Below are 8,944 nucleotides of genomic sequence, written 5' to 3'. Positions count from 1 at the left end.
TCTGTTCAGATGGTTCTGTTTCAAACCAGCTCTGACAGAGCTGTGCAGTGTTTAGTCACTTGCAGACTGTGAAGGAAAACAATTGTGTGTGAAAACAGACTTTCTGGCAACAGTGGAAGATCCTCAGTAAAACAAAACAAAAGTGGGCTTCCTATCCTGAAAGGTTTCAGACTAGTTCCTATTCTGAACAGGGATGTAATGCTGAAGTTCTCAAAAATGTTTCTGAATTACTAACCTAGGCAGAGGAAAGGACTTGGTCAGCAGAATTTTGTCTTAATTTCCTGGGAGTTCAGAGTACAGAATCCTTTTCACATCAAACCTCCAAGTGCTTCTGTATTTTAAGGCAGTCCTTCTGAACTAGAATACCTCCACAGTAAAAATAATAATAAAGAAACAGCTTTTAGGAGTGAGGATCCTTGTAGAAACTGGATCCTTTGCTTGCAAAGAGTTTCAGTTTTGATGAGCCAACAAAAAGTTTATTGAACTCTCTGACTTTGTACCTAATCCTGAAAGCTTGTTTCATTAAAATAGCAGACTCTTAACACAAGCTGAGGTACAGGCACCCTCTTGACAACACATGGATTTGTCACCTCATTCATTTCAGGGGGTGTCTTGCCAGCAGGATGTTGATTTCCAGATTTTTGTTGCAAATTACAGCTCTCCAATGTCAGCTTTAACCCTGCCTCTGTCCTTTTGTATTCTCTCTCTTCTTTTTAATTAAGTGGTGCAATTTATTCCTCTTAAATCAGTGTGATGTGGTAAAAGGTCCATACTCGGAGCCAAAATGTTGTTAGTAGAATTGCATTTGATTCCCAATAAATTCTGTTGTCCTTTCCTTGTCACAGGCCAGCCCATGATAGTTCAGACAACATTTCTGCTGACTTCATGCTTTGTTATGACAGCTTGTTTGTCCCTCCCAGACACAGATATCAGCCTTTTTCTTATCCCTAGTTATTCCATGGCATTTTTGAATTTAGATGGCAGCTGTGTTAAATACACACAGAACCTCTTTGTGCCATTGTCAGAGAGACCTCTCCCTCTCTGTGATCATACTTGTTAAATCAGGTTAATCACACTTGTCTCTGGGCTTGGCCTGCAATTCTTTGCATATTTGGTTCATCTCAGGGAGCATGCAAATGTTACAGGAAATCTCATTCCCAACTAGCATTAATACAGAACATTGTTTTACTGCCCTGTTTACAGGTCACTCATATTTCTTATTGAATCAACTGATAGAAGAAAGGGAACAAGAGGTACATGCACATTCTTTCACCACAAAGAATGCATCAAGCAAAATATCCCAGCAACAGATGGCTTAGAAATAGTACAGGGATGTGATTCTGCAGATGGTCTAGCTGCTTTGAGGAGGGCCATCCTGAAGAATGGAGTTATTTATATGTTATTATTTATAAGTTCTGCCCAAAGTTGGAATTAAGATGGAGCCAAATAGCAGCAAGCACCCAATGTGAAAAAAAAAAGAAAAAATATGAATATTTTTTCCGGTATTTCCCATCCCATTGTTTGTCAGGTTGTGTTATATTATCATGTTGAATACAAAGGCAATATCATGTAATACACAGTGACTTGGGAGGGGGAGGAAATGGAGAACCATGCTGTGTGTCCTAAACAAAACTATTTTTGTTACTCAGAATTGAAATAGATACCATGAAGTTACTAGTAGTAACTCACTGAGTTAAAATACATGTGAAAGCTTGTTGGATTTGGACTTCTCAGATTTCTAGCTTGGAAATGCACATAAAATGATTTACATGTAACCACTGCATTTCTGCCAGTTTGATTAGAAGACTGGATGTAATACCTCTAATTACAAAGGGAGATTGCTAAGAGAAAATCTTGCTGAGTTCCATTGTGATAGATATTGGGATAGTGAAACAAATGTGACTGCAGCCCATATAAATGTCAAAATAAATTAATAAACCCTTGCCAGTGGAAGTTATAATGCTGTTAAACAAATGAGATTAAATCCTGAAAGCAACTAACACATAAAAATTCTGCAGTTCCGATCAAAGTAAGGAAACAGGACTGAAACTGTTGGAACAGCCTGAAAATGCTTTTAGTGAATATTGAAGCTGCCTCTCATTCTAGACCTGTATGTGAATTGTTCTAAAATGGACCATCTGGTACAATAATATGCCTGGTTTCATTGTTCAGCGCCTCTCATTCCTGTGATTGTTAGAACAGGACTGATCTAGAGTGATGAAGCAAAGGACAATCCATTATCTCTGCCCCTGGAGCCTGGCAGGGACACTGTGTATGCCTCTCTGAAACAACTCCCAATCATTAGCCTTTATCAGCTCCAGGAGAGACTTCCCAGAAAGCAAATCCCTGTGGATTGAATCATCAATGCCTTCATTTAGCAGAAGAAAACCAGCTGTGCATAGATCATGGTGAGAAGATTCCTGGTTGGCAGCATGTGTTGAAGAAGATTGCATCCATGCTTTTTTAAACCTGTTCCCACAACTTGTGGCCAGGTGTTTAGAGGAGGTACATTGCTTTCTAAGATGTTTTCTTTTTTTTTTTTCTAGCCCAATAATCTTTTATCATGCAATGGAATATGTTGGATTCCAACGTTACAAATACTTGGGGGGGAGGGCCAAATACACCAGTCTTATATTGCTGTAACTCTTATCTAGAAAAGCACTTCCAGATTTAGTTCATAAACAAGGGAGGATTGGGAAGGCAGAAAGATTCGTTTTTCAACAACCCCCTAATTGATATAACTAGAATTGTGACATTTTAAACTTTTGAAGGCAAGTGAGGTATGAAACATCCTCTCTATTTCATACTTTCCTTCTCTATTATTTACTCAAACCTAGGGGGTCTTAATGTGGTAAGACTCATGGTAATTTTTCATTAGAATTCCACCATGGGCTAGCTTCAATATACTGAGATTTTCAGGCATGTCAGATTTTTAGTCAATTCTTAAAAAAACTGTCTGGAAAGCTACAGTTACCAGATAATCCATTAAGGTGCTCAAGCATGTGCCTAACTGGAAAGATGCAAGTTGTGATGGTGGTGGGAGTGGGCTTGCCTTCTATCAATGCTCCACCAATTTTTGCAGACTTCATCCACTATCTGGGCTGCTCTGGCAACTTGGGTTTTCAAAACTGGGTGAGAAAACTCTGCAGACATTATCAGCTCAAATAAGGTGCACATAGCTTTGGAAAGGAGCCCTTTAGGACAGATGTATTTAGAAACAGAAAACTGGATCGTTTTGAATTCTTGGATTAAAAAAATCTGTGGGCATCTGAGATTTTAGGAGGCAAGCAGGTGCTTTGAAAGAGCCTTTTGAACTTGAGATATAACATAAGTACCTCCTGAGTTGTATTTCTGGAAATGGCTCTTATCAAGCTTGCACCTGAATCAGAACCTATTTAACTGAAAAACTTAGAAATATAAAAGCATTAAGGGTTAATGTTACAGCAACTTCACTTAATGATCCAAGACAATTATGCTTAGTTACAAACCATTATAAAGAAGATGCAAAACAGCTGTTATATGCAGTCACATATAATAGTGTTATTTAACATGTGACCCAGCAGCATATATTATCTAGTGCAGATGTTTTCAATTGAAATAAGCCCATAAAACTTGCCATCTCCTGGCACAACTGGTAGAATGTTATTTCTGCAAGAAAAATAAATTCTGCACAGACGTTTCATCTGTCACAACCATGATCCATAAGACTGGAAAAGTTTTCTCTGAAAACCTGCCTAACTGAAAAGGAATGAGAACAAAGTGCATTTTTCACCTTTATCTTTTATTTCTAAATGTCTCTGACATCTCAACATATACAGGTGTAGGATTTCTTTATGTAGTAAAAGATCAAATACTGCCAATTTTGTTGCAACTCTTTTTAAATAAAATTTCATCTGAAAAATTATGTGGCTATAAATACTGGAGCTTAGTTCCCCACCTATGTGAACCAGCTTGAAGTGTAATTAGTGTGATGTTATACAAAAGGCAAACGATTAATTAAATTACTATTAAGTTTTTCATTTGCTTCATATTTTCTCTCTGGCTCCTTGTTCCAAAGTTTAACTCATTATGGAGTGGATCACTCACAAAAGTGGCTGGATTTCTGAGGGGGTAATGCTCTGCATCAAAAATGCCATAAGATCTTAAATAAAGGTGGAGTTTAAGTGTTGAGAGTAATTTTTAATTATAGGCAGGAATAACACTATATACTTGAAATGACTGATTATATTTTAGTAGGCAATTGTCTTTCCATAAAATAGCAATAGTGAGCTATTTAAATAAATTGCTAGTTAAATATCAGGAATATTTTTCTTCTAATTATTTTGTTTTGTCCCACTGAAATGGTGAGCAGCTGTGTTACAATACTGCCAGCTCCTTTTCAGTAATAAGGATGTTTCAATGTGCTAACTGGTAAATTCCTGAATTTTTGATGACTTAAATTAGGATGTCTGAGAGCACAGGGGAAAAACATCTAAAAAAAAATTAGAGGAGAGATTCTAATGACTGAACAGATACCTGTGTGTGTGCTAGGAAAGACAGGGAATATCTGTATGCCACAATGTAATGCACATGTTCTTCTGGTGACACTTGTGTTCCCAGCCTGAATTGCCACATGGTGATGGTGTATGAAAAGACCAGTGCTCAGCTCAGTGCCTCCCACCTGGTTTTTCATTTGGAGCATTGTTGGGCTGGCTGTCACTAAGGGAAGTGCACAGCAGGCTGCAACAGGAATTTTCAAACCACAAGTTGCACTGTAACTTGACTACCTTGGGGATTTATCAACTAGGTTTTGGCCCAGACTGGCATAAAATGGATTATTAATGTTCTGGTGGCAGTATCCTGGGGTTTTGGAACAATTGAGACAATTTTTAGTTAAAATTCTTGGATGAGTTTTGGGAGTGTGAAACATGTGGGGGCTTGTAGGAGAAAGATACTTGAATAGTTATTTTTATTCCAGGTATAACACCTCTATACCTATTTATACCTATCTAAGCTTGTGCTGTAGCTCTCTGCCTCAGGTCAGGAATAGGTACTGGAGTAAGCAGTGTTAGAAGCCCTTATGCACAGCAATGTTACATAAATATAAGGACTGCAGGTCAGGTCAAAAATTCCCATGGATCTGTATCTGCCATTGCTCTCACCTCCATATGTGTGACAAGAATTTAGATGCACCATGTCCTTGGGTTGCAGAGAAAAAAATGAGTGAGTGTGAAGCAAGACAAATCTAGAGGCACTACAAAAACAAAAATCTCTGCTTGTTTACTTGAGGCTGGGAGATAAATCCAAAGATTCTTAACTCTGGAATTTTCCTATTTGATGTTGCCCTTTGTTGGCAAATGGGCTGTCAAAGTTATCTGTGGGAGTCCAGAGTATTCCTCTGGCTTCCCTGGGAGGTTTAAGACCCCCCTGGCGGGGTCCCCAAGGACCCTCGAATGAGACCCAGGTGTCTCGGGGGCTGGATTTGGCTCCTTGGAGCAATTTACCAACATTGAGAGAAGAAATGCAAGCCACAAGAGTAAATAGAGTGTAAATTAGACTGTTAGAATGTAGAATTAGCAGATTTCTAGAATGTTTGTGATAAGGGACATGTGGCCAAGATGAAGAATTGGGGGTGTGGGTACCTCTTCCTCCTTCTTCTCCGTGTCATCCATGCTGGGTGACACGCTGGCACTCTTAGATTGGATGAGAACAGATCTGGACCATGTAACAAGATTGTATTATATTGGGGGTCATTTGTAAATACCTAGTACGTAGTTTAGAGTATAAAAGATAAGTCCTGCCTCTGCCAGGCAGATTCTGCCCTGGACATCTGGCGAGCAGACTGCTGTTCGCTGGACCAAGCATTCCTGAGATAAGAAACAATAAACAACCAAGAAAACCTCTAAGAACAGCCTCCTGCAGTCTCTCATCGATGGGCATTGGAAAGAGCTGGGTTCCAAACCACCTGCATGTCCTCCAGAGGTGATCTCAGGTCTAAGGAGACACCTCAGGATGTGACATTTGGCGTCCTCTGGGTGGGCTGCAGCCTGCAAAGGTGGGTGCAGACCCCTGGACCCGGAAAACCCAGCTCGAGAAGACGCCATTGAAAAGGACTGTGGAGGAGATTTTTGGCCCTCTGCCAAGAAAAGCCGCGGTCCAGACGCGAGTCGGAGAGGAGGTGTCCCGGGAAGCCTCGCTCCTGTGCACTGCTGGTTGGTTTCAGGAACCTCCGAATCGATTTTGGACAAATTGCTTTTGGGTAAGACGGTTCAGATTCAGATACATCATAGGAACACTATAGGCAGAACTCTCAGCAAGGAACAGCTCACTTTAGCATCCACTTTGAAAGTTTTAGCTTTTGTTCATCCTGTCTCTGTCACAGAGAAGGAATTCCGAGATTTGTGTGGGTGAAGCTTCGTTACCCACAGACAGAAACAAATGTGCTATTTACAGCAGGATTCTGGCAAAAAGTTAATTGTGATTGATATCAGTCTGTAACTCTGAGAGATAAGGGAGTGAAGGACTCCCGAAAGTGTAGCTTTATCCAGTCTCTCCTTGGCAGAAAGCAATTAAAGTCCCTCAGAGACTGGGGAAGGATTCTCACTTAGCCATGAGCTGGGGGAGGGAAGTTTATAGCTGCCATGCCAGCAGCAGCCGGTTCAGCAAAGGTCTTGCCAGCAGCAAGGTCAGGAAAAATTAAGTTTAAAATATTTCCAAGTGAGTTAAAGAACTCGGATTTTTTATTTCTTCACCCCTTCAGAAAACATGACCCCAGGAGGTGGGAGGGCGCTATAGACGACTCCCCGGGCCGTGGGGGACAGAGGGGAGGGGGACAGGACCGCGAAAAAAGCGGGGAAAAAGCGGGGGGCTGTGACTCCGGTTTCGATCCTTATAACGCAAGGCAGTGCGGCCGCGGCGACGGTGCCGGCACCCCGGGAGCGCGGGAAAAACCGCGCGGGGGATTCGCGGGAAGCGCGGAACCCAGAAATAGCGGGCTCGGTGCGTGGAGCCGCAGGCATGTTCAGGGAGGGACAATCTGCGGCGGCGGCCGGGACGCAGAAACGCAGGACCGTGAGGGCGGCTCTCAGCCAAAAGGGGGGTGGGGATGTGAGCACGATTCATTGTCCGCGGAAAAACCCCGTTGGTCAGTGGCGCCTCATGGGGAACCCAGGCGGAGCGACCCCCAGGGGCGGCGGGATCGCTCTCAGACGCGGCGGGCGGGGGAATTTCTCGCGGCCGGGGGGAGGCGGCTCCGGGCGGGACCGGCGGGCGGGATTCACGGGGGTGGCGCCGCCCATGCCGGGGACGGGGCGGGTCTCGGCTGCCGGCACAGGAGCGGCGGCGGGGCCAGCCACGCCCGGGGGGGCGGGTCACAGCCGGGAGGGGAATCAGAAGGACAGCCCGACCCGGGAGCAGCCAGCGACGCATGCGTGGTTCGACCTAAGCGTAGGGAACACGCAGGCGCAGCGCCTGGAGGTGCCAACATCCCCGAACACGGAAGTGACAGGAACAGAACAGGGACACTCAAATGTAGACAGGCATCACAGCATGCGGGCACGAAGGCCAAGATTTAGTTCACAGAGCAGTGATTCCAGCGTGGAAGGGCCAGAAATGAGTCACCACAGGGCGGGGCCGGCCCGTGCCGGACGGAGGCGCGGCGGACGGGCTGCGGCTGCAGCGGCCCCGGCCCCGGCCCCGGGCAGGGAGCGCGCGGGAAACATAAAACCAGCTGGAATAATACAATGGGAATAACTCTAAGCTAGGAAATATGAACACAACTAAAAATGTGGAACGCTTCACGAATTTGCGTGTCATCCTTGCGCAGGGGCCATGCTGGTCTTCTCTGTGTCGTTCCAGTTTTGGTATATGTGCTGCCGAAGCGAATTTTTTGGAAAACTGAAAAACATTTATATTTTAGTTGACATCATTTTATGAGCAAGTTTAGAAAAACAAAAAAGGGGGAGACAGAAGCTATGCCTCACATGTGGTTGAACAAAAGTTTTATTATGTATTAAACTTCTTAAATGGTTCTTTTTTAGAGTGAACTCCACCAATTATAAGACATTTTACAAATGATACAAGAGCAAAGCTAAAAGAAAATCCTTTGGTTTTGATCAGAAATTTAGAAGCGGGTAAAACTGAGGGGCCTTTCAAGCTAATCATGTGGGGAGAAGATTGTGCTTGTGTTTTCACAGATGAAGGATTGAGATGGATTCCTACAAAATACATGAAACCATATTGGGCCCAAACGCAACTATGTTAGATAACAAAGCAGATTTATCAGTGATGCAGCCAAGGGAGAAGGGTTGGGGAAATTTAGCAGAGACAGCGGGGTTGGACACAATTTGTTTGGGACATTCCAGGCCAGGAGAGCCATTTTCGGCATGTTTGGTGGGATTGCCAGTGAGAAAATGGCCCATTCCAGAGGGCATCCCTTCATGGGTGATGGGAGTTGTGAGAACTCCTGTGGACAGATGACATGTGTGGGTTCAGTTTCTCCCTGTGGCCTCTTTCGAACCAGAAGAATTAGAAATGTTTTGCTTCAACAAGAATGGACTTCTGTATTGTATTTAATGTTTCAGGAGTGACAAAGAACCAAACAATGAATGTTACTCTGAATCAAGATGTATACAATAATTGTACTGTAGTCTCAAACAAACCATCCTTCCGAGTTTTAGCACAGTTACTGCTGGGAACATTTTTTGTAGGGACAGAATTTGGCTGCTATCCCTGCCTGCATGAACTTGTCTGATCATTCAAAATCAACTCAGAAGAACGTAAGACAGTTGCAGAAAGGTGTGGCAAAGCTTGAAAAAGTTACTGGATCAAGGATGGATGGTCTGTTTGACCTTTCTGATCTTTTACCTTTGTAAAAAGAAATTTTGAAAGTAGGATTTTATATATTAGTGGGGCTTGTAGTTCTCGTCATTTTGCCATGCATCATTCAGTGCACTTGGCATGCCAT

General features: G+C 43.1%; 1 non-coding gene across 1 annotated transcript; it reads right to left on the bottom strand.

Moving 5' to 3' along the window:
- Window positions 1-7,759: 7,759 nt before the first annotated feature.
- On the bottom strand, window positions 7,760-7,862 carry LOC130266272 (U6 spliceosomal RNA). Its single transcript, XR_008842806.1, has one exon. It is a non-coding gene; the product is annotated as a U6 spliceosomal RNA (small nuclear RNA).
- Between the last annotated feature and the right edge of the window lie 1,082 nt (window positions 7,863-8,944).

This window comes from Oenanthe melanoleuca, unplaced genomic scaffold, assembly GCF_029582105.1.
Source record: "Oenanthe melanoleuca isolate GR-GAL-2019-014 unplaced genomic scaffold, OMel1.0 S007, whole genome shotgun sequence".
Taxonomy (NCBI): Eukaryota; Metazoa; Chordata; class Aves; order Passeriformes; family Muscicapidae; genus Oenanthe; species Oenanthe melanoleuca.
The sequence above is the reverse complement of the archived record's forward strand: the minus strand, read 5'-3'. Positions and strand labels throughout refer to the sequence as shown.